At 39.2% G+C, this 26,750-nt stretch overlaps 1 non-coding gene across 1 annotated transcript; it reads right to left on the bottom strand.

The window, feature by feature from the left end:
• Positions 1-14,930: 14,930 nt before the first annotated feature.
• On the bottom strand, positions 14,931-15,037 carry LOC131632090 (small nucleolar RNA R71). Its single transcript, XR_009292904.1, has one exon. It is a non-coding gene; the product is annotated as a small nucleolar RNA R71 (small nucleolar RNA).
• Between the last annotated feature and the right edge of the window lie 11,713 nt (positions 15,038-26,750).

Here is a 26,750-nt window from a genome sequence, read left to right as displayed (position 1 = left end):
GGCAGAAAGATTATCTAGTGAGACTTCTTGTTTAAAGCCCAAGATGAAGGCTGACTCAATGCTGAGGATGACCAAAACATAGATCCTAGACTCTACTAAGGGGGATTGATGAAGATAAGGGTGACAGAGACTGTCCATGTCTCTCATTCCAAAAAGTGTACTCAATGTGAAATTGAGACAAACTTAGCTTGTTTAAAGTCTGGTTTAATTGGAAGAAACTCACCAGGGTAGGCTAAAAGGTGACTAAAGACCTGTTCCTATGTTTATAAGAAACCTGATGGGTCCTTGTATACAAGCTCAAGAGGAAGCTGGAAATGCTTTTAAGAAGCCTGTGGGTCCTTGTACAAAGCCCAAGAGGAGGCTAATCGAGGGTCCTTGTTATAGCACAAGAGAAAGCTATGTGGTTTTGAACTTATTTTGGCTCTAAGCAAATGGGTAAGAGGTTTCACCGGGAATAATTCCTCTTTGGGTGGATGTGTCCTATTATTTTGGATTCTAAGGTTTTTGCCAAGATGTTTCACCGGGAATAATTCATCTTGGGGGTTTGAACTACAGATCTCTAATTAGGAAAGAGCCTTCACCGGGAAGACATTCTCAATCCTAGGCCATATTCCTATAATATGTATATATAGTTTAACTGTCCTAAGGTTTATACTCAAATGTAGTTCTAAACTAATATATGCACAGTTTATATTTGACAGTAATTTAAATAAAGACTGTAAATTGAAAGCTTGTAAAGCCTAACCTGGATGGAGTGGAGGCCATTGAAGAAGTATGTACAGAGCCTCAACAGTATTTTTGTTGTTTTGATGATAACAGTTGAATATTTATGATAAACAGTTAATGGATTTTTGAAAACAGAAGAAGTGAAGATGGACAAAGGTCACATAGGTATCTGAAGAGTTTCACCGGGAATAATGCCCTTCAAATACCAGAAGAATGTTTTGAAAACAGAAAGAAGATTTTGAAAATACAGTTTTGAAAACAAGCTAAGAAGAGAAGGTTTTTGGGACTTACACTCTATTAGAGGCCCAGTACTTTACAGTACTGGTTATGAGAGCAATTTGAAAATGATTTTGAATGATACAAGGTTTTGTTGTTTGAAAACCTTAATCATTTGATTTTATCAGAGATTGAAAATAGTTTTGAGATTTGACAAAAGTCAACTTAATTAAAGTAAAAATAAAGATTTTTACTTAATTAAGACCTAAACAATTAGGGTTTCATCATAAAATTATTTACAAAGTGATTTAGTTTAAATCAAAGTGAATATATATATTTAAAGTATTTAAAAAAAACACTTAAAAACATACTATTTTAAACCTAATTAAAATATATGAAATAAATAATATTTTTATGATTTTTTTGATTATTCACAAAATAGGTGTATTAAATAAGAAGTGTGTGAAAAATGAAGTAAAAAAGAATTAGTTTGATAGGTTAAATAAATATGTGAAATTGTGAAGAAAAATGAAAGAAATTAGTGTTAAAAAAAAGGTTTTGTCCCTTGGAGGGTTTGAACCCACGCCCTTGAGGTTACCAGTCCAAAACAACACCACTGAGCCAACGCGCGCTCAGTGTTAGTGACTTGCCTCCATTTGGTCATATTTCAAAACAAGTTGTAAATCCTTAAAAAATAAAAGAATCAAAAAGTCTGGGGCGAGGGGGATTCGAACCCCAGACTTGTGGCATGATGATACTAAGGGCGCATGTGTGGCCACTAGGGCAAGTTGTTTAGTCATTAATAAAACGCATACCACTCAAAATAAAATAAACTCTTCCCTGAGATTTGAATTTTGCGCGCCACCACCATCTTCGTCTTCAACCTCAAGCTCCATGAGTTTGAATTTCTGAACTCACTCGTTTCTCAACCATTTGTCATGATGTAAACACGAAACTTGCTCTAATTTCACTCACGATTCTAAATATGTAACTAACATGAACTATCATTAACTACATCTAACTAATTTACCAGAAATCGTGAAGAACCCTAAAATTTCAAAATCAAATTAAATGACTATACTGAAAGATAAATGGATGATGATAGAGGGTTTTCAATCCTCTGATGATGCTGAACAAGATGGAATCGAGCTATTTCACAAAGAGTACTTAAATTAGAGAGGTGAAGTTCAGAAACTTACCTCTGAAAATGGAGGTCGTGAGGATGATTGAGGGCACCTGGGCTTGAATGAATGATCTCAATAGCTCCCCTGAGACTCAATGATGCTAACTGAATGCTTATTGTAGCCTGAATCCTTCTGAATTGTTCTATGGACCTCCCTCGATTTGAGCTTTAAGTGGACATGGAGGTTGTTGAATCCTGAGTTACAGATGAGCTGCAGCCATCTGGTTAGCTTCACTATGACCTGAGGAGTGTGTCTGGATGATTGGCTTGCCTTGAAACCTTCTGAATCACTCCATGGACCTCCAACTGCAAGTGCTCCAAAGTGAAAGCAACAATAGTGTTCCTCCACCTACAGAAGTGATCCAGGTGCTTGGATCACCTCAAATGACCTCCCTTGAGATGTTAGAATGCTCACTTCCCAAAGATAAGCTTTGGTTTGAAGAAATCGATTCTTCTTGCCAAAGAACTTTGAAAAACAATGAACAAGAGGAGAGAAAGAGAAAGCAAGTAATATGGTTGCTTTGGTGTGTTTTTGAATGAGGAATGCATCTGTATTTATAGGCAAATGGATCAGTATAGCTGCAGAGGAGTGAGCTTCCTTAGTGAAGTTGATTTGCTTTCTTAGCCATGAAGGAATTTTGCAAATATCTCTAATGCAATGATGAGAATTTTGATTCCATTTGATCAATCCCCTAGCCCTCGATTTTGTTTAATCTTAGGGGACAATTCTGAGCCAGAAATGAGCTCTAATTGGTTGGTGAGAAGATTCCTTGGGTGATTCATCAATTTGCCATAAATTCACAAATGTAATCATTACATAATCACATGTTCTTGTTTTTAGAATCTTCTTCAATCCTTATGGCATGGTGAAAATGAATGCATGGCATGGTTTCAGATGTGTTATGGGTCGTGTAGCATCCATAAGAGAGGTTATTTGCACAAAATTTGCAAAGTCCAAAAGTGTCCATGACCTATAATTTTACTTCATGAGGCCAACTTTGAACAAGCATAACTCCTAGCTCAAATTGAATTTGGAGAAGGTTGAACACAATTTGGAAAGCCCTAAACATCTACTTCAAATCATTAGTTTATGTCTTCTTCAGAATCATTTAGGAAATTTGTGAAAAATGAGCCCAAAGTTGGATGAAAACTAGGTTAAAACACTTAGAAAAATTTCTAAGTGTTTATGACCTAAACTTCAAAATTTCCAAAACTTCATAAATGGTTGATCTTTTGAAAAAAGTTCCCTTGTAAGATGTTGTTTTATTTTGCAAGATCTACAACTTTCATGTTGGAAGTTTTTTGAGTTGTGTAGGTGAAATTTTGAGATCTCACCATGCCTTCAAAAACCCTAATTCCCGACTTTTCGCTCCTTGATGAATTTCTTTGAATTTCTTTGGCCAAATGACTTTGACATCCATATATTGATGATATTGATCTTTGAAAGTCATTTTTTGACCAAAAACCTTAAAAGTCAATGATGATCCTTCACAGTTGACTTTTTCCTGACAAAGTGAATTTTTGGGCTTTTGTGTAGAAATAAGATCTTCTCCACAAATGGATGATATAAATGGATTATATGGAGGTAGTAGAGATCCTTGAATCATGTCTTGAGTTTTGGATTCATGCCCTGATCAGAAGTCAACTATCTTGGTGAATTAGGTCAAAACCCTAATTTGTCGACCATGTGAAAGTAATGACTGTAGACTTTGAATTGAAGTGTGATGTCCAGTAGACCTTGTAATATGAGTTATTTGAAGATGATTGATGTCTTTGAATGACCCTCTGAGGTTTTTTAGGGTTTCCCAAATGTGATCCCTGATTTCAGTCCTTGATAGGCTCCAAACCCTAGTCTGTTGATCTGAGTAATCCTGTACTTAGATGACTGGGTGTCTTAATCAATCATAGGTGTAATAATGAGGCTTTTGAGTCCCATGATTGTATTAGAGACTAGTCTTTGTATTGATTGATCCTTTGCCTAAGCTTTCTTGTCTTTGAGCATCCTCGATTAGGTACCAGATGGAGAAATGACTGCTCTGGGCAATTGTCTTGACCTGATGAAAAATCCTGAAGATATGTCATCTCAGGGGGGTCAAAAATTAGGGTATGACAATGACCTCACAAATGGCAGCAACAGATTTGCCACTCTTGCCTCAACCCATTTCCTATAAGGACCCATAGCAATAGGAACCTTCTTGCTCAAAGTAGTCTGATCCATTCTATGGACTTTAGTCCAAGCATACGATATCTTCTCTAGCTCCAGAGGATCTTTACTATCCGCAAAGTACACTGATTCAAACGCTTCTACATCATTCTGAGCTCTTTCCATTGCATATCCCAATTGACGATAGGCGAGCGTGGGATTATAACTAATACAACCTCTGGTTCCCATGAGAGGAACGTTGGGATATTGACCGCAACTAGTGATGATGTTCCAAATCTTCCCCACACAATAGTTCCACCTGATGTCATAAGATGTGAGGTTAACAATCCTATCTGACCACTTAAGAGAACTCTTCTTGAGCACAAAAGGTCCTCTCACCGGCAAATGCAACATGAACCACTGATACAACAACGGAAGACAAGAACCAACAACATATCCTCCCTTCTTACTTCTCGAATGGATCGAAAAATAAGCATCTGCAAGCAACGTTGGCACGGGGTTTTTGTTCATAAAGACACAAATCGCCGCCAAACTCACAAAGTTCTCTCTTGAGGGGAATAAGACAATACCATAAATCATGATAGCAAGCAAACGACTAAAATCAACCCATTGCCCTTTCTTAGCCGCATCCTCAGCCCTACTGATCAAAAAGCAAAGATAGAAACCAGAAACACCGCCCGATGACTTCCGATTTCTTTCCACCTCCTTTATACCCATGTGAAGAGCTTCAGCTATTTTTTCAAATCTCACAACCTCGGGAACTCGAATGAAAGGTACATCATCAGTGATTCGGATGTTGAGTATGTAAGAAAACTCCTCGAGTGTTGGCACCAATTGATAGTCCTGAAATGTAAAACACCTCAACTGTGGATCATAGAACTGAAACGGGATGATCAAAGCCATTGGATCGAAAGATGTATTGAGGATGGAGAGCAAACTGCCATAATCATGATTGAAGTCACGGAGAACCTCCCCTTTCAACCGAGAACTCAAACATATTAACCCCGAAACATCAATATCCGGAATCTTATAAGCTCTGGTGTGCCTCGTACGTTCTTTGACAGTATCAGTGGGAATGTCCATCTTCAACTTGGGTGAACTCCTGAATGTCCCTGAAAATACGACATGCAAATGCTTATTATTATATCCTTTTTTTTGTGTTTCTTTTGGAAATAAATATGCTATGATGCAAAGTGGTGGGACTTGTTGCCGCCCACCAGGCATTCTGGACTGCCGGTAACACATATAGTACAGAGCCAAAGGTTCGGCCCCCAAATGGTATACCACACGGAACACGGAATGTCAATCCACAGAACCAAAGCCCATAGTCAATAACACACTGGAATAGAACACAGACTATCACTCGAACAAGAACCATAGTACCCCACGAACAGGAACCAATAGTACACTCGAACGAGAACAGCGGTAACCCTCGAACAAGAACAGCGGTAACCCACGAACAGGATCCAAAGTCACCATCGATGTACCTGTTAATCAATGATTGATTCCCGCCCCACTCACGGGTAAATCTAGGCCAAGGTAGGTCAAAAAGCCAACAGAGGATCGAATGTAGGCGCTATCATACGATATTGCCTCATTCCACCAAGCTCTGCCCGTGGATACATGATCAGATCAATCAGGCATACGCCTTCTGTCCGTCACGGCCACTCTAGTCCTAATTCCTATGGTATTACTCATAGCCTGGGTATTGGGCCTTTTACCTCTTGAAACACCCACCCACAGATAGAAATCCAGACAGTCCAGAATATGATGCAGAAAAGTAAAAGCGCACATAGAATGCAATGCAAACAGGTAAATATGCAAAGCAGTAAAGCACCCAAAGATAAACACACAAGTGCTAGGATCGACTCGCTAGGTCCGGACCCGCAATAGGTCGAGACGTCCCCAGCAGAGTCGCCAGCTGTCGCTACCGCGAAAATTAACAGAGTCGCCACTAACATATTTATCCTGAAAAGGACGGGAATGCCAGCAAACCACAAAACAAAACAACGGTCTCACGACCAGAGAAATTGGGTAAGGGAGTCGGTTACGCGAGGGGAAGGTAATAGCACCCCTCACGCCCATCGTACTCGATGGTATCCATGCTAGTGTCTAAATCTATGGGTGTGTAAGAAAACTGCGCTAATCTGGACTAAAATGAATGCAGAATGTAGGGAAAAGAAAGGATTGTGCTCGCACGGGCCCTACCCCGCTGCCTACGTATCTTTTTTGCAGAATCAGAGCTACCGTAGCTCGGCTAACTAGTTTCTGTTTGTTTTGTGTTTTTTAGGTGAACGAGTTACATTCACACTCCGCTGCTCGACCTTTGGAGACTTATGCTTGGGAATGGAGCGGAAATAACAAGCTCTTAAGAAAAGAAAATCAAAGAGTGTGGTTTGTGTTTTAAAGAATGCATGAGGAAAACCTAAGCTAAGGGGGGAAAGCTTGCTACCTAATGTTATCATACAAAGGGTACAATTCTAAACTAAACTAACAACCTATGGGGGGAAAGGCGAAAACAAACAATAATATCACACAAACGAACTCCGCTCGTAAAGCAAACAAACCAACGGTACTGACCGAATGGTAGAAAAGCGGTCCCGCCATAGCCAAGGGGAGCAACTCAACCCAAGTCAACCAAGCATTAGACCTCGCGAAAATGATCGGGCCATAGACAAGAGGGCGGACCCCTCTTAGCAACCAAGCCGTCACGGATCGTAAAGGAAAACGGTGCGTGCGTACACCGAGTATCAATGTCGAGCGACGCGATCTATAGGAAAGACGGGGGTCCGGCTGCATGAACCCTTTTCCTGACATACTCGATAACAAGATCTTGTGCTAGTTCGGAAGCAAGCGACGCGTAGCGTGCGCATACCGAACGGACTCGATGAGACTAGGCGGGGGTTGATTGCTAACCCTTTCCGCGTGCCTTCCATGAGGACTTAACGGAGTGCCGTATAGGACTTATTACACCGTGACTCCCTGCCGCAAAGCACAAATATAAACACACCAACAAAAACAGAGCCTCTTTCGAGGGCTTGGCCAGATGAATGTCTAAGTCCTACTTCTCATGTTAAAGGATGATGCGAGAAAACGGTAAAGTGCAATAGAAATAAAATGAAACGGGATCAATACCAAACGGATGATGACCCATAAACTAAAGCGAAGCAAAGCGAAGAAACTAAGAATCTCGCGAGCGAGCTAGCAAAGCAAAAGCAATTGGTCAGCACACCGATTAGCCATGAAAGCACACAAAGGTCGACATGAGCGTCGAGCACAATCACAATACACCTGCAAGAGGAACAAGCAAACCAAACAAGCAGGTATAAAGTAAAAGGATCGTGTCTCTAGGATGAGAACACGATGCGAGCGAAGGAAATCGTGTTCCGCAAGTAAAGCGGAACACTCAAGCAATAAGCGCCGGTCGGTGACTATCCAAAAACCTTGCACACTAGCACACAAGTTAGAGATAACAAACATCGCAATCGGAATTGTGTTATTACTATAAAGCGAAAGGAAACGGACAAGTAATGTAAACATGGAAGGGATAATGAAACATCAAAGAGAAATCACACATGGATGATCTACAAATTAATGAAAACAAAGCATCTAGTAAGATAGTACGTCTCATAAGCTTTCCGACGATATAAAGAACATGCAAATCGGAGCTACGAGTAAAAAGTTATGCAAGAAAGGAGTTAGAAAAGAAAACACCAAAAATTACACACAGAAACCTGTTCCTGCACAGGACAACCCGGTTCCTGGTACTAAATCACAGAAGCAAGCATATTTCATATTACTGGGAACCGGTTCCCACCTAGGGACAACCCAGTTCCTGGCACACAAATCAGAGGACAAAACAACGCAGGAACCGGTTCCCACCTAGGGACAACCCGGTTCCTGGTACTAAAAACCAGAGAATCAACAATTTTGGATTGAGTGGGAACCGGTTCCTGGCTGGGACGAACCTGTTCCTGGCGTAGTGAAACAGAATTTTATGCATTTTTTAAGCCTCGGAGCCATTCGCACTCAATCCAAAACCGTGCCGAGTCGAAATCAAAACAAACAAGCATCAAATATTGTAAAATACGCAAGGAAATGCTCATAGAAGTAAGGCATAAACACAAACGCACATTAATACGAAACATGTTATAAGCTAAAGCACGAGTGCGACGCGTCAACCAAAACAAAATCATGTTAATATAACTACGTCATCAAGAATTAACATATCCAATATTGACTAAGCCACAAAACATATTCAAGTCATGATTTAAGCATCAAGCAAGTCAATTATCACGCAAAAAATCCTCCGCATGCATTTATACAAACACTTTGAGTGCGTCGCAAGTCACATACATGAACATCAACAATCATACACACGAAATCACCAACAACTCACGGATTCGAACACAAATATCATAATTCATCATCAACGGATACCAATTATATGCAATGAACATCAATTCTAATCACAATTTGCATGAACACGATCAATTCGAGCGAAAAAATACGCAAATTCACCGATCAATCGTCATCAATCATCCATTAACCAAGAACAAAAGATAGAACTAGATTCGAATTCACATAATAATCAACAATTAAGCACTTAATTCAAGATTCGGAAGCTTACCGGATGAAGATCCAAACCGAAGCGCGAACACGAATGCGATACGAACGCAAACACGACACGAACGCGACGCGAACACGAAAACGAAATCTGAAGCGAGAGAGAAGGAGATCGCACAGCCTTGTGAGGAGAGAGGAAGATAAATTCGAACTCGAGATCTTGATCTTCAATCCATGTTGTTCTTGATTCTTGAAGAAAATTGATGAATATTGATGGAAGTTTTATTTAATTTGTGGTTTTGATTCAAGAGAATTGAGAGAGAATTGAGAGAAAGTGTTTTTGATCTTTTTGGTGAATTGAAATTATGAGAGTCCTCCCCTGATTTGTGAAGAGCAAAATGTTTAAATATTGTCAACGCGAAATGTCCAAATTGTCCTCGGTGCGTCTTATTTTGGCTCGTTTTTAAGGAAACTCGGTTCGGCTCTGAATTTCAGAACGAAACCAATGCCGCTGCGAAGATGACCAAATTTGTGACTCGTCGCCGCAAGAATCGTCTCAATTCGATAAGCGATGAAGAAATTACACGCATTTGAATGACGAGAAACGTCGATTCATCTGGTGCGATTGTGCAGAATTTTGTGAGTACCGCTCAAAGAACTCGATAAAACCCTACCTTCGGCTCAAAATCTGAACAAGCATGTGTGACGAAGAAACGAAGCTAACGAAATTTCCGAGAGAATGCCGCAAGAATGGACTTCATACGATAAAAATCGAAGAAGTTATGAATTTTCAAACTAGGCGCGACATACTCGAAAACACACTTTTTACCGAAACAACGCGACGATCCTTAAAATTCTGGGAATTTTCCGTGCATAATTGGCCTTCGGTCCGAACATATGAAATCTTGGTAATGATGGTACGGAGCTCCAGTTAAATTTTCAAGAAAATCCGACGAGCGGATTGTGAGATATGAATTTTCTGATATCCGAAACCCTACATTCAGCACCGTTTTTCACTACGAAACCTCAAGTAAATTGCAAATCTGGCGACCTTCCTCAAAGAATTGGCTTCCGAGCCGAACACAAAAGTTGTAGATATCTTCGAAACGGTCAAGATAACGTGGGAACTTAGCTCATATCACCTTCCAAATATGACTTTGCGAATTTTCTCATACTTCCACTGTTTAAATCATTTTCACACCTTTCTCCTTAAACCCATGAAAACTCTTTATTATTTTTCTTCAATTTTTTGGATGACGAAATAAACGTCGTTAATAACTTATAGCTCAAATAAAGAGGGCAAATTTTGGGGTGCAACAGCTGGTTCCAATAAATGTGCATGCTCAGATACGTTGTACACACTTCTAACGTGTTCTTGATTGCACCGGCCATAATATTCCTTTGCTGGTATTGAGGGACCAAAGTCCTGAACAATGTCCTGACATCTTTTCAGACATTGTCTACCTTATCTTATACTCTCAAGACTTCTTCAATCAAGCAGTAGATGGTTCATAAAGCCATCTCGTGACCTGAATTAAAACACCAGGCCTTCTACAGGTCACTATTCTATACTCAACTAGAACTCGTGACAAAGCCCTAGGAGACAAGATATCATGTGAGACATCTCCCATGCTATAAACTAACCTTTATTCAGTCGTACTTAAAATAGAAGAGAAAAATAAATTCTCTTATGCACAATGCTTTCCCTCAGAGTGTTCCAAAGAGGTTAGAGCACACATGATTCACCCAACCAGCTTCTTATAACTAGAACCACACCTGTCCTCCCAAGAACACAATAATACCCAGAACACAATGTCTGATAGTCCTTATGTCATGACATGTTATCTGACATCAAACCTCACACGAGATACATCATCTCCACACACTTGACTAGAATACAAGATCTCAAGGACTGTACCATTAGGGAAAAAATCCAAGTACAAGACTTAACTTCCCCTGTCTTGGACAACCACTACTCCTCTTTTGCTGAACACACTTTTATCATGTGAGATCAATCTTAGTCTTCCTTCAACCCACTAATCGCCCGGGCCTAGTTGCTAAACAATGACATAGGTGATCTATACTCATAGCCATGACTTTATGGATGAAAATATGTTATGTATTCTGTGTTTGACATACACCTTCAGCTGCTTCATACACAAGTTGTCCATTTAGAGAAGTAAACTCTTAACTACTTTCTGAACCATAATATTTATAATATAGACTTGTACACAATATTCAGACAAATACTCATCTCCCTAAAAAGTATTTGCAATCACTCATATGCATAACTTCATCAGATTACCACAATCTGGTCTTGTATCAAAAAAAATCATCTCAGACCACTTCATTTGATACTTTTACCTTGTACCTATTAGTATTGTTGGTATAAGAGGGTTCTATAATCACTCTAATATAGATATGGTCAGACCATTTTCCTCCTTTACATAGAGCTTATGCAGCTTGGAAGTCATTCATTTAGGTTATTCAAGAAGATTCCAATGGAATACACCTTTTGTAGCTTCTTCTGGATGACTTATGAACACCATAATATTATAAAAAGAAATACACTCCCATGCAGTTATCTGGAACACAATGTTTAGACTGCAATCCTGCATCTAATCATTTGTCAATACACAACTCCCTTTGTTAGGAAAGATGTCTAGCATACATGATCCGACATTATTCATGTACACAACTTCCTAAAGCAAACTCTTCCCTCGACATGGTCTCCTGAGATGATGTTCCAACATTACTTTTGACATCATTCATGATCACAGGATTGCATAATATTCTCCAAATATTGTGCATCTGTAACAAGTTAAACAGAATCCAAAAGGCCCAGCTTTACGCTCAGTCACGATGTCAAATGGATCCAGCAAAGGACATCTCTCTTTGACATGTTATACCAGTTGCAATTGATAGAACATCTTGTTCAACATAATGTTCAACCTTTAAATTATGAAGGTTGAAACATTTTATCTAACATGTTGTCTAGTTTTTTTTACTAAAATTAATGCCAATCATACAATCTTAGAGAATCAACATAATCAAAATAATTATTTTCTCAACTATACTCATCAAAAGCATCAAGCAATATCAATATTCAACAAGGCATACTCATAGTGTTCACAATTAACTCTAATAACTATTATTTAAAGATTAAGGGTTACATACATAGCTTTATCTCCCTCAAGAACAACTCTAAACTCAAATAATTTAATTCTCAAACTCAACTTTATACACATCAACTTCAACTCTGAACACCTCAATAATTCAATTAATTAATTTTATCATAAAAACTAAACAAGCACTACCAAACAACATCAAATAGACCTTGACAATAGAATTTGCTCGAAAAATAGATTCAAATGACTAAAAACAGGTCAAACAGGGGATGACACTCGTCACCCCAAACCACCACCTTTCTCTCTCTCACTCAAAATCTTCACCACTGTGACGTTCGAGCAAGGAGCCCATTCCTGGAACCATGACGGTCGACCCTTCAGCCTTCCCAACACACTAACGGTTGGCTTGTCACGAAGGTGATGCCCATCATTGTTGTGCCGAATGCAAAATTTTGCGTTTTCACCATTGGAGCACTTTCAAAGTTATGATTTTGATTCCAGAACCCCCAAGACTCAGAACAATTTATCAATTAACAGTTATTCAACAATTATTGATAACACGATTTTATATCGTATATTTAGCTTGAAATCCATAGATATTTATAGCATTTTCCGTTTATTATGTTAATTTATTATGATATTACGCGAGTATTTGTTTCGTTTCAGGATTTACACTCTAATTACGACTATTTGCGAAAAGGAAAGAAAATGGAGCTTAAATGACCAATATTTATGCCTAAAAGATGAAAAAGGAGTGCTGAAGTGAAGGAGGGGTGCAATTAGGACCCAAAAGGCCCAAAAGAGACAGTTCAGCCCACTATGGAACCAAAGGCGCGTGGCCCAAACCTTCCCAGCAAGTGGAGACGCACGTCTCCAACGTTCTTCTGCCACGTCACCAAGAGGAGACGCCCGTCTCCAACTGCTCCTACATCTTCTCCACTTGAGACGCACGTCTCAAGTCAGTCAAGGCCACTTCCTGAAGAAACGGAGACGCACGTCTCCACACCCAGTCTGCAAAAATCCCCACTTTTCACGTAACGTCACAGCAAAACCTCTCCTATAAATAGGACCTGCTACCTCACTTCCAAGGAGTCCGATTTCCTGCCAACGAAGTGCTGCCGAAATTGTACCGTGAACCGTATTTCTTTATTCTGCTTACATTCAAACACTTATTTTCTCACAACGATTTCTACACTGGAAATTGTTGTGAACTTTTTATAGATCTAGCCTTACGTTAGATTTATCGCTTTATTTCCTTGTTTATTTTTTTCTGTCTGTTTAAATTCCGAAGAACGATCCAGCCAACCTGTGGTGGAAGTTCAGTACTCGAAGATTCAATTACCATTTATTTAATTCAGGTTTTTATTTACCGCCTTTATTTATATTTATTTGCATGATATATTGTATGCCAATTACTATGCCTATTATTATGAACCGAACCGATTTATGCATGTTTAACCATATTAATATGTCTGGCTAAATTATTATGATATCGGTATGTAAAGTAAGTTAACCATAGGGATCCGAAATAAATTGGCTTAATTATATTTTATTAACTATCACCTGTTTTTGGTCTGTATGTCTAATTTAATTAGTAAGTCTTAAAACCAATAGAGCGAAAGTTTGAGGGGTTAAGACGGTCAAAGGTTAAAATCAACAGAGCGAAAGTTTGAGATCTTTAACTGGATAGTAGACATAGGACATTAGTTTTAAGGATGGCGAAAGCGTATTAAAACTAATTAGGACTTATTTATTTTCAAAAATTGTTTTTACACCCGACGGGATGGCGAAAGCGTACGTTAGGGATATTAGCATGTTCCGAGTCAACAGAGCAAAAGTTTGAGATTAGGAGATTTAAATAGATAACAACTTCATAAAACGGGAATTTTATTAATTACGTTGTTTCCAAAAAGCTTTTCTAAAATCTAATGGGATGGCGAAAGCGTACATTAGGATTAGGACAGTAATCTAAATCAATAGAGCGAAAGTTTGAGACGAGGATTTTTAATCAATTGAATTAGTAAAGATTTTTAATTAAATTATGCAAAAGCCAATGGACCTTCGGATCACCTTAAGTTAAACGAAATACATACTGATATATGTCTTTTATTATATTCTTAATTTTTCACTCACTTTCCCTTAAGAACAATCGAAATATTAGTAGCCCTAGCTTTACATAGTAACCTTAGATAACGGTAGATCGATTCATAGTCCATGTGGATTCGATATCTTTTAAAACTACACGACACGACTGTGCACTTGCAGTTATCAGATTTATAGACACGTAAAGTCGCGATTAAGTTTTTGGCGCCGTTGCCGGGGACTATTTAAGTCGATATCGTAACTCACTGTTACACCGTAGAGACTAGGACAATTCTTCCCTTTCTTTCTGAACGATTGTATGCCAAATACTCGTTCACAAGGAGGAGATTTGATACAACGAATTAACGAGATCGAACGTTTCATTAACGTCAAACGTCGAGCTCGCAATCTTCCCGAAGTAGCAGAAATTCCGATTAATCAGGAATTGACTCTTACTGATCAAATCAATCAAATTATCCCGAAGTTAGAGATGGCTGCTATTCGTCCTCTTAGAGACTATGCCGCTCCTTCGCGCGCTGAACCGCATTCAAGTATCGCACCACCTGCGATTGAGGCAAACAATTTCGAACTGAAACCTTCGCTGGTCCAAGCTGTTCAACAGAATCAATTCTCTGGAAGCCCTGTAGACGACCCCAATCTCCATTTATCCGTGTTCGTGCAATACGCCGACACTATCAAAGCCAACAACGTTAGTTCCGAAGCTATTCGATTACGCCTTTTCCCTTTCTCCTTGAGAGATAGAGCTAGAGCGTGGCTTCAATCCCTGCCTTCCAATTCCATAACTACGTGGGACGAATTGAAGAGAGTATTCTTAGCGATATACTTTCCGCCTAGCAAAACTGCTATGCTTAGAGGTCAAATCAACGGATTTACCCAGAAAGATAACGAATCACTCTTCGAAGCTTGGGAACGTTACAAGGACATGCTTAGAATATGCCCTCATCATGGACTCGAACCATGGCTGATCATCCATACTTTCTATGGTGGTCTCTTATATAACACTAAAATGACTATAGATGCCGCTGCTGGCGGAGCATTAATGGACAAACCCCATGATGAAGCATACAAACTCATAGAGAACATGGCACAAAACCATTACCAATGGGGTGGAGAACGAGCCGCTCTAGAGAAAGCCCAAACCAAAGGAGGAATGTACGAAATAAGTGGTATAGACCGCGTTAACGCTAAAGTAGACGCTTTAACTCAAAAGATCGAGAACTTAACCATCACTCCTTCAGCCACCGCTGCCGCTGTAACACCTAACTGCGAGATCTGTGGATTGACTGGACATGTAGTTGCTGAATGTCAACTCTTGACTAGAATCCCATCTGATCAAGTAAACTATGCTCAAGGAAACCCTTATTCTAGCACGTACAACCCTGGTTGGAAAAACCATCCGAATTTTTCTTATAAGAACAACAATGCGTTGTACGCGCCTGGACAAGCACCTGCTGTACCACCTGGCTACCAAAAAGCGCCTGTAGCTGCTCAAAACACCCCTAGGAAGTCAAATCTAGAAATCATGATGGAGAACTTTATAGCTTCCCAACAACAAACCAATAAAGACTTCCTGAATCAAAACATCCACAATAGCGAGCAACTAAAACAACTATCGAACAAAGTAGATGCTTTAGCTACACATAACAAAATGTTAGAAACTCAAATCTCACAAGTAGCTCAACAACAAGCACCTACTGCTGCCCCTGCTGGCACGTTTCCTGCTCAACCTCAACCCAATCCTAAAGGACATGCGAACGCGATAACACTACGAAGTGGAACGAATTACGATGGACCCATAGATCCTAGAACTCAAAACGTACCCATGTCACAACAAGAGCCAAAGGAAACCCAAAAGAAAACAACTGACGAACAAACTGCTAAGACTGATGAGAACAATAACGAAGTGGAACCTGAAAAAGAGAAACCTTATGTTCCACCACCGCCTTATAAGCCACCAATTCCTTACCCTCAGAGATTAGCTAAATCAAAAACCGAAGCGCAATTTAAAAGATTTGTAGAACTTCTGAAGCAATTAAACATAACCATACCATTCACAGAAGCCATAACTGAGATGCCTTCATACGCTAAGTTCTTAAAAGAAATCTTATCAAACAAAAAGAAACTCGAGGATAACGAAACTATAACGCTTACCGCTGAATGTAGCGCTATCATCCAAAATAACATGCCTCCAAAACTGAAAGACCCTGGTAGTTTCTCTATACCCTGCGTAATAGGAAAAACCATCATAGAGAAAGCCTTGTGCGACTTAGGAGCTAGTGTTAGTTTGATGCCTCTTTCGACCTGTAAGAAACTCAATCTAGGTGAGCTTAAAGCAACGAGAATGTCCCTTCAACTAGCTGACCGTTCAGTCAAATACTCTGTAGGAATGTTAGAAAATATCCCTGTTCGTGTAGGTCAATTCTACATCCCAACTGACTTTATCATTATGGATATCCAAGAAGATTCTAACATCCCGATCATATTAGGAAGACCATTTTTAGCAACCGCTGGTGCAATTATAGATGTAAAGCGAGGAAAGCTTACTTTCGAAGTAGGAGAAGAGAAAATAGAATTTATCCTTTCCCAATTCCTAAAAGCACCTTCTATAATTGACACATGTTGTTCTGCTGACATAATCGACGAGTGTGTCAAAGAAATAAAATCCGAACCAAATAAGGAAACCGAAATCCTAAGAATTCCTATGCCGCCAATTCTTGAAGATGACAACTGGCGTGAGGAATATCAAGATAACCACCTGAGTGAATGCTTAGCTTTAACCCCCGATCCTATACCTGGACCTAAGAAGCCTGCTATAGAGCTGAAAACACTTCCTACCGATCTTAGATACGAATTTCTAGACGAAGAACTAAACCGACCAGTTATAGTGAACGCCAACTTAGGACGAACCGAGACTGAAAAATTACTTAATGTCCTAAGAAAATACCCTACCGCTTTAGGATACAACATATCAGATCTGAAAGGTATAATCCCTTCTCTGTGTATGCACCGCATTATGCTCGAAGACGATAGTAAAACCTCTAGGGAACATCAAAGGCGAATAAATCCTATTATGAGCGATGTGGTTAAAAAGGAAATCCAAAAACTGCTAGAAGCTGGAATAATATATCCTATATCCGATAGTAAATGGGTTAGCCCTGTTCACGTCGTACCAAAGAAAGGAGGAGTTACTGTAATCACTAATGCTAAAGGCGAATCTGTAGCACAACGTACCCAAACTGGATGGAGAATGTGCATTGACTATAGGAAGCTAAACAAAGCTACCCGAAAAGACCATTTCCCTTTACCTTTCATAGATCAAATGCTCGAACGCTTAGCTAAACACTCGCATTTCTGTTATCTGGATGGATACTCCAGATTTTTCCAAATTCCTATTCACCCTGACGACCAAGAGAAGACCACGTTTACCTGTCCTTATGGTACATTCGCTTATAGACGAATGCCTTTTGGACTCTGCAATGCACCCGCGACCTTCCAAAGATGCATGATGGCAATATTTGCCGACTTCTTAGATGGAATAATGGAGGTCTTTATGGACGACTTCTCTGTCTGTGGAGGAAGTTTTGAAACATGTTTAGAGAACCTCGAACTGGTACTTAAACGATGCGTAAGCGTAAACCTGGTCCTTAATTGGGAAAAATGCCATTTCATGGTTCGACAAGGAATTGTACTTGGACACATCGTATCCGATAGAGGAATCGAAGTTGATAAAGCAAAAATTGAAATTATCGAAAACCTTCAACCTCCCAAAACCGTTAGAGAAATAAGAATTTTCTGGGACACGCTGGTTTTTACCGACGCTTCATTAAGGATTTCTCTAAAATAACCAAACCGTTAACCGAATTACTAATGAAAGACGCTGAATTTATTTTCACCGATAAATGCACTGAAGCATTTCAAACGCTTAAACGAGCATTAATCTCTGCGCCAATTATGCAACCTCCCGACTGGAATGAACCTTTTGAAATAATGTGTGACGCAAGTGATTATGCTGTAGGAGCCGTTCTAGGGCAAAGAAAGGATAAGAAACTACATGTCATATATTATGCGAGTAGAACCCTAGACGAAGCTCAAATGAATTATGCCACGACAGAAAAAGAATTATTAGTTGTCGTATTTGCATTAGACAAGTTTCGTTCTTACCTGGTAGGAGCCAAAATAATCATATACACTGACCACGCCGCCATTAGGTACCTCCTAACCAAAAAGGACGCCAAACCAAGACTTTTGAGATGGATCTTGTTACTACAAGAGTTCGACCTGGAAATTAAAGATAAAAAGGGCACTGAAAATGTCGTAGCAGATCACCTCTCTCGATTAGAAAATCTGAAACCCGAACAAGTACCAATTGACGACGATTTCCCTTATGAAAGACTCATCGCCCAATTAGAAGCAAATGAATTCGAACCGTACCGTCCAAACTCTGAAACCAACAAATTAGCAGAAATAGCTTTAGCCCGATCTGACGCACCTTGGTATGCAGATTTCGTAAACTACCTAGCTGCTGGTGTGCTTCCTCCTGATCTAAGTTACCAACAGAAGAAGAAATTCTTCCATGACCTAAAACATTACTATTGGGACGACCCACTCCTGTTCAAAAGAGGCCCCGATGGAATCTTTAGACGTTGTGTACCCGAGGAAGAGATAAGAAGCATAATAACACACTGTCATTCTGCACCGTGTGGAGGACACCATAGCACATCTAGAACCTGCGCCAAAATTCTTCAATCTGGACTCTTCTGGCCCAACCTGTGGAAAGACGTTTATTTTGCTGTACTAAGCTGTGATAGATGCCAACGAACCGGAAACATTTCAAGACACGATGAAATGCCTCAAAAAGGCATTCTAGAAGTAGAAATATTTGACGTCTGGGGAATAGACTTTATGGGTCCGTTTCCGTCGTCGTTTGGAAATCAATATATACTCGTAGCTGTCGATAACGTTTCAAAATGGATAGAAGCTATTGCTTCTCCTACAAACGATACACGAGTAGTTATCAAACTCTTCAAAAACGTCATCTTTCCTAGGTTCGGTTTGCCAAGATTGGTAATTAGCGATGGTGGTTCCCATTTCATTTCAAGAATACTTGAGAAACTCCTTTGAAAATATGGAGTGAATCATCGAATAGCCACACCATACCATCCACAAACAAGCGGTCAAGTAGAAGTATCTAACCGCGAAATAAAACAAATATTGGAGAAAACTGTTGCTATATCTAGGAAAGATTGGTCAACCAAGCTAAATGAAGCTTTATGGGCTTATAGAACAGCTTTCAAAACTCCAATAGGAACTACCCCATTCAAACTCGTTTATGGAAAATCATGCCACCTACCGGTAGAGTTAGAACATAAAGCCTATTGGGCCATTAAGAACTTAAACCTAAACTACACTGCCGCTGGTGAAAAACGACTTCTAGACATAAACGAATTAGAAGAACTTAGACAAGACGCTTACGAAAACGCCAAAATCTATAAAGAGCGAACAAAAAAATGGCACGACAAGCGTATATCTAGGAAAAATTTAAGCATAGGCGATAAAGTACTTTTATTTAATTCTAGACTAAAATTATTTCCTGGCAAGTTACGATCTAGATGGTCTGGCCCTTTCGAAATAACTAACATATTTCCAAGTGGAGCGATAGAAATCAAAGGAGAAACCGTCAAACCTTTTGTCGTAAATGGGCAACGTCTTAAGTATTACCATCATCTCGAACACGATGAAAACATCGAAGTTTTTAAACTTGACGAACTGCCCGCTCTTTCGAAACAATAGTCTTCTATTTTAAAAATCGTCGAGCTTACGACATAAAACAAAGCGCTTGGTGGGAGACAACCCACATTTACGTATTCTTTTACTTTATTTTTATTTTTTTTAAACTTTTATTTTTATTTAAATAATCTGTTCTAACTTTAATCATTTTTTTTACTTTTTTCTTACATCTTATTATGATTATTATAATTATAACTGCTATCTTATTTCGAGAAAATATTTCCTTTTTATAATTATAATTATTATTATAACTTGTTACTTAATTTTATTTCATTTATTTTATTTTATTTTATTTTATTTTTAAAAATAAACACTAGCCTAGTTCTAACTTAATCTTAATATTTTCAACTTCTAGGTTTTTCATTTAACTACTAACTACGATGCAAGAAGTTGATAATATGGAAGTTGTGTTCCGTGGTAGAGGACAAGAAGCAAGATTTAATAAGCTGGCTGAAAGACACATGGATTTGACTTGCTATCCTCACCAACCAACTATGGTGAAACTTGGTATCGAAGAAAGCGTCCTGCACCTGCTTAACCAAATTGGTTGGACTGGTTCTCACCTGTTCCGCAAGTTTAGTACTTACCGGAAGCTCACTCTGGAATTCTTGAGCTCCCTGACCTATCTTCCAAACTGTGGACAAGGACTCAGAAAAGGAGTTATTCTCTTTAGACTCTTTGGTATGGAGTTTAATTTCTGCATCCGAGATTTTGCTGAAATGTTAGAACTACCTCATGGAACAGATGCATACACCAAAGTAACTGAAGACAATCTTGCTTACTGGGAGTTGGAAAAATACTGGGGCAAGATCACTGGGAACGACAACCCTGAAGAGAATGAATTTCAATCTGAGAACATCCATAACCCAGCCTTCAGATACTTCCATAAGCTCCTTGCTCACTACATTTTTGGTAAACCCGATAATGTCACTGAAGTCTCTAGAGAAGAGTTGTTCATCATGTTTTGTACCTCTCAAAATCGCCCGGTCAATGCCATCGCATTCATGCTAACAAACTTCGAGCGCATCACGCATGACGAAGTTTCACCTATTAGGATTGGCGGATTTGTCACTATGATTGCTAATGCTATAGGATTGAGAGTACCGTTGCTTAGATTGACACCTCTTGGCTCCCACAATTCTATGGAGATTCACTTCTGCTTTAACCGAGGTATCATCGGTAACCTTGGACCTGATCAGTTTGATTTACTCATTGATAACAAAGTATTGGATCAGTTCACTTTACCGAGTCCTAGGACGAGTGTGCACAACCCTGCCAACTGGCTTTTCTATGATCAGATTCCTGAAAGAGAACCCTCACCTGAAACCCCTCAAGCCTATGAACATTTCGATGAGGAAATGCATGTATCGGAATCTGAGCCTGACACTCCTCCTGGTTACTATGAACCTAATCCTGAAGATGAACCCATTCCTGATTACGAACCTCTTCCTGTTGATGAACCTATATCTGAGTATGAGCCTGAAACTCGTTCTGAAGATTCTGTTGATGATTACACTGTTGATATGACCAATGTCGAGCTCGAGCAACAACAACCTGCTACATCCACCGCATCGGTGAATCAAAGAATGCCTAATCTGAATACGCACGAGCAAGCCATCACTGCACTACAACAAGATGTCCAACATGTGCGCAACGAGCTTCACACTTTGCAAATGCAGTTCTTCGATTTTATCGACACCGTAAATGCTCAGTTCGACGAAGTTTTCAAACACATTCAGTCTAATGAGCATAACAATAGACGTGGCTAGATGTTACCCTGTAGATTATTAGATTTTATTTCTAGTTTTAGCAATTTTTATTCATAAGTTTAGATTTTCATTTTTCTGCATTTTACATTCTGCTTATGTTAACACTCAGTACCGGTTTAATTTTAAATGCAATATTCTTTTGATTACTGCTACTGTGTTATATTACACTGCTATTGACTGCTATATATTTGCCTGTTTATCACTTTTTACTTAATAGTATTAAAATTCGACACTGCTCTGAACTGATGGACAATTTATGGCATCTGTCAGCACTGTCTGGTCCCTTGCACGCGTGAACCACTTGCCTACAACAGGAGACGCACGTCTCCATCTGTGTGGGACCAGCAGGAATCTTTCTGAGGACAGGAGACGCACGTCTCCATGCTTTGTCCCCTTGCAGACTGACTGCCTGAGACGCGCGTCTCCCAAGGGCAGCAGTCTGCATTGTTGACCACGCTGCAGCACCACCATAACTCCCATTTTGAATTTTGAATTTGAATTTCAAAATTCATCTTCTAATCTTCTTCATTCTTCCCCTTATTTATTCCATTTAAACTCCATAAACCTCATTCATCCTCCATCATTCACCTCTTAATTCTTCATCATTTCCTAAAAACTTCAAACACCACCATTAATCCATTTTAATTCTCCATTAACCACACCATTTTCAAACCTCACTATAAAACCACACCACCACCACTCTTCTTCTTCACAACCTTCATACCATTCTCTATTCTTCTACACTCCATTTCTATTTTTTTCATTTTCATACTCACCATGCCTCCACGTTCGTTAATCCGTAGTGAGCGTCCCGAGAGACCACCTCCCGACCTTTCAAATATTATCTTCCGAGATGACGACAATGATGCTCAACGAACAAAATACGTCGCTTTCTACGAACGTTCGGTTGTTCCCACAAAATTTGTGAACACCGAGTGTCTAGAAACTCTGGGTCTCATTGACGGTGTTACCCGTTTGCTCACAAAATCTAGCCTCCACCATCTTTGTACCGAACCCGTACCTACTTATGAGCCGCTCGTCTTAGAATTTTTGAGTTCTTTCAACTACGACACTCCCTCTAATCAACCACTCTCAACCGGTAGCATCCAATTTTGGATGTTCAACCATGAATATACTCTAGATCAAGATGTCGTAGCTTCACATTTGCATTTTAATCATGCACCAAATGCTCACCGCTCAATCTTTCAAGAACTCAATGGTCGATCTTGGGAGGATCTCGCTTTTGAATTTTGGTTCAATCTCACTGGAGAAAATCCTACCGGTTGGAGAGCTCTCCATGCTTCTCACATTCAAAACCCCGCTATACGTTATTTTCAACGTGTCTTGGGGCATACTATTTTTGCAAGATCTAACAACCACAAGGTAAACCAACATGAACTATTTTTCCTCTACTGTGCGCTTGACAATATCCGTTTCAACGCCGCACCGTTCATGTTCCAACACATCCAAGGTTTAGTCAACGCCCCCGCTACAAACCCATTCTTGCTTGGCGGAATTATTACTTCCTTGGCCTGTGCTTTAGGTCTTGGTGACGAGCTCCTCTCACTCTCACATCTCATGAAGCCTGCTCAGTCACTCGATCTCACCTACTGCCGTAACTCCCACTTGGTTTCACCCCGCCATGACGGCCGTTACACTTTGGTCGTCAACAAAGTTCCTATTCCTTATGTCATCCTTCCATGCCCTGAAAGAATCAACATCCGTTATGTTCAACGTTGGAGGCTTATTGAAGACAACCCTCAAGATAACCAACAAGAACATCCTAATGAACCTATGGATGCAAATGAAGAAGAACTCAACCAAGGGCAAGTTGATGTCAACCAACCTCCTCCAAACAACCCTCCGCCTATCACTCTTGAAGCCATGTATGCTGCTATTCAACGCCAAGATCAACTCGTTCAAGCTATGCAGACAAACCAAACTGAAACAATTAGGCTCATCCGAGAGATGCAACAGGAGCACCGTGACTATGCTATTAGGAACGAAAGTCAATACACTGAAATTGCTACATATTTGCATGATCTTGACATTCGTGTGAATGACTCTCCTCCTGATAGACGTCGCCGTGTTCGTACAAGAGGCGCAAGCAGTTCTCGCAACCGCAACAATGAGGAGTAGTTCTTATGCACTGAGGACATTGCATCATCTAAGTCTGGGGGAGTCGTATTATTTCTATTTCCTTTAGTTTTATTTTTCCCTTCAGTTATTTCCCTTCCTTGTAATGTTTTTCTAATTCAATAAAAGAATATTTATGGAATTTAAGTCTTATATGTATAATTCCGTAGTTATTTCACTTTCTTCCATTTTCTTGAGCCATAACAAAATTTTTTGCTCCTAAACGATAAACGCAAACCCCACACGTTCGAGAAATACGAAGCTTACTCAAACACCCAACGCATTGAAATTGAATATAGTCAATATCCCTATTGTCCCAACACTCTAAAACCCCCGAGTATGCGTAACCGATTTGAATACTCGTTATACCAAAACCATCGACTTTAAGTTTTGGAATAACCCTTAGTAGTTTATTCTAGCAGTCGGCACCGTCTTAGATAAAAACTACGCAGAGAGTCGATGAATATAAGTGTATGATCCTCATAATAATAATTATGTGCTTAACCATAAGAAGAAATGTGCCTACTAAGTAAGGTGATCCTCACAAGATCATTTAACCTAACGGTCGCAAATCTCAAATACAAAGAATTTAAAAACTCATTGTCGATTGGTTCAGAAGTCATCTGGTACTGAACTTGGTATGAAGGACTATTGTCCGATTCCCCACAATCTACAAGTGAATGCTAAGGAGTATACCACATATTGTGCCAGAACTCCATGAGAAGGATCATAGTCACTAACCGACTACTCTGCTATGTGCGTGTCAAGATAATGGGCTTAATGTGATTGCGCGCGAATGAAAAGGGTGAAACATGATGACGAGTCAAAGAGGTCGAGCTATAATGGCATGATTCGGATTGGTATGCATACTGGGAGTTGTTTAGTGTTGTTACTATAAGTTTATTGCTAGGATCATTATCATTATTTTCAAATAAGAACACTATGTAGCTGAGTATGACCGAACGACGTGGTGGAAGTGTGTTTCATTTATCTTTATCTTATTATTTTGCTTGAGGAAAAGCAAAGGTTCAAGTCTGGGGGAATTTGATAACACGATTTTATATCGTATATTTAGCTTGATATCCATAGATATTTATAGCATTTTCCGTTTATTATGTTAATTTATTATGATATTACGCGAGTATTTGTTTCGTTTCAGGATTTACACTCTAATTACGACTATTTGCGAAAAGGAAAGAAAATGGAGCTTAAATGACCAATATTTATGCCTAAAAGATGAAAAAGGAGTGCTGAAGTGAAGGAGGGGTGCAATTAGGACCCAAAAGACCCAAAAGAGACAGTTCAGCCCACTATGGAACCAAAGGCGCGTGGCCCAAACCTTCCCAGCAAGTGGAGACGCACGTCTCCAACGTTCTTCTGCCACGTCACCAAGAGGAGACGCCCGTCTCCAACTGCTCCTACATCTTCTCCACTTGAGACGCACGTCTCAAGTCAGTCAAGGCCACTTCCTGAAGAAACGGAGACGCACGTCTCCACACCCAGTCTGCAAAAATCCCCACTTTTCACGCAACGTCACAGCAAAACCTCTCCTATAAATAGGACCTGCTACCTCACTTCCAAGGAGTCCAATTTCCTGCCAACGAAGTGCTGCCGAAATTGTACCGTGAACCGTATTTCTTTATTCTGCTTACATTCAAACACTTATTTTCTCACAACGATTTCTACACTGGAAATTGTTGTGAACTTTTTATAGATCTAGCCTTACGTTAGATTTATCGCTTTATTTCCTTGTTTATTTTTTTCTGTCTGTTTAAATTCCGAAGAACGATCCAGCCAACCTGTGGTGGAAGTTCAGTACTCGAAGATTCAATTACCATTTATTTAATTCAGGTTTTTATTTACCGCCTTTATTTATATTTATTTGCATGATATATTGTATGCCAATTACTATGCCTATTATTATGAACCGAACCGATTTATGCATGTTTAACCATATTAATATGTCTGGCTAAATTATTATGATATCGGTATGTAAAGTAAGTTAACCGTAGGGATCCGAAATAAATTGGCTTAATTATATTTTATTAACTATCACCTGTTTTTGGTCTGTATGTCTAATTTAATTAGTAAGTCTTAAAACCAATAGAGCGAAAGTCAAAGGTTAAAATCAACAGAGCGAAAGTTTGAGATCTTTAACTGGATAGTAAACATAGGACATTAGTTTTAAGGATGGCGAAAGCGTATTAAAACTAATTAGGACTTATTTATTTTCAAAAATTGTTTTTACACCCGACGGGATGGCGAAAGCGTACGTTAGGGATATTAGCATGTTCCGAGTCAACAGAGCGAAAGTTTGAGATTAGGAGATTTAAATAGATAACAACTTCATAAAACGGGCATTTTATTAATTACGTTGTTTCCAAAAAGCTTTTCTAAAATCTAATGGGATGGCGAAAGCGTACATTAGAATTAGGACAGTAATCTAAATCAACAGAGCGAAAGTTTGAGACGAGGATTTTTAATCAATTGAATTAGTAAAGATTTTTAATTAAATTATGCAAAAGCCAATGGACCTTCGGATCACCTTAAGTTAAACGAAATACATACTGATATCTGTCTTTTATTATATTCTTAATTTTTCACTCACTTTCCCTTAAGAACAATCGAAATATTAGTAGCCCTAGCTTTACATAGTAACCTTAGATAACGGTAGATCGATTCATAGTCCCTGTGGATTCGATATCTTTTAAAACTACACGACACGACTGTGCACTTGCAGTTATCAGATTTATAGACACGTAAAGTCGCGATCAATTATCACCTCAAATATCCATAAAATAATCATTTATTCCACCAATTAATCATATAGCCTTCACCATGTTCTTCATATCACAACATATCAACATGAACACATCAACTCAGAATTGCGCATACAATTTCGCATGAATTTCAGTAAATAACACAGCATAATAACAACATCACAACACAATGATCTGGAGAGGTTTACATAA

Source organism: Vicia villosa, unplaced genomic scaffold (assembly GCF_029867415.1).
Source record: "Vicia villosa cultivar HV-30 ecotype Madison, WI unplaced genomic scaffold, Vvil1.0 ctg.000903F_1_1, whole genome shotgun sequence".
NCBI classification, from domain to species: Eukaryota; Viridiplantae; Streptophyta; class Magnoliopsida; order Fabales; family Fabaceae; genus Vicia; species Vicia villosa.
The sequence above is the reverse complement of the archived record's forward strand: the minus strand, read 5'-3'. Positions and strand labels throughout refer to the sequence as shown.